Source organism: Myotis davidii, unplaced genomic scaffold (genome assembly GCF_000327345.1).
Source record: "Myotis davidii unplaced genomic scaffold, ASM32734v1 scaffold415, whole genome shotgun sequence".
NCBI lineage: Eukaryota > Metazoa > Chordata > Mammalia > Chiroptera > Vespertilionidae > Myotis > Myotis davidii.
This window is the reverse complement of record NW_006287951.1, coordinates 1,647,763-1,648,147: the sequence shown is the minus strand read 5'-3', so window position 1 is coordinate 1,648,147 and position 385 is coordinate 1,647,763.

Genomic DNA, 385 nt, shown 5'->3' with positions numbered 1-385 from the left:
GAGGTGATGGAGGGAGGACCAGGGAAAGGCCCAAGGACTCCGCTGCTTGGGCTCTCTTTCTGTCCTGACAAACCCGAGAGAAGCCATCACTGAGGTGCTGACATTTTGTGGTGGTGGTGGTTGTCTTTCAGATCCTTCTCTGCCCAGCACTGGCTTGCAAAGGAGCTTTGCATTAGCAGCCGGCTCTCACTCCTCAGGCTTTCTAACTAAAAAATCTTATACAACCCATCATCCCCTTTCCATGGTTAGTTGCTTTGCCCCAGGGGTGAGGCCTCATAGGCAGTGTGTTGTGTGTTGTGTGTGTGTGTGTGTGTGTGTGTGTGTGAGAGAGAGAGAGAGAGAGAGAGAGAGAATGAGAGAGGGAGAGGAAGAGGAGAGATATCTT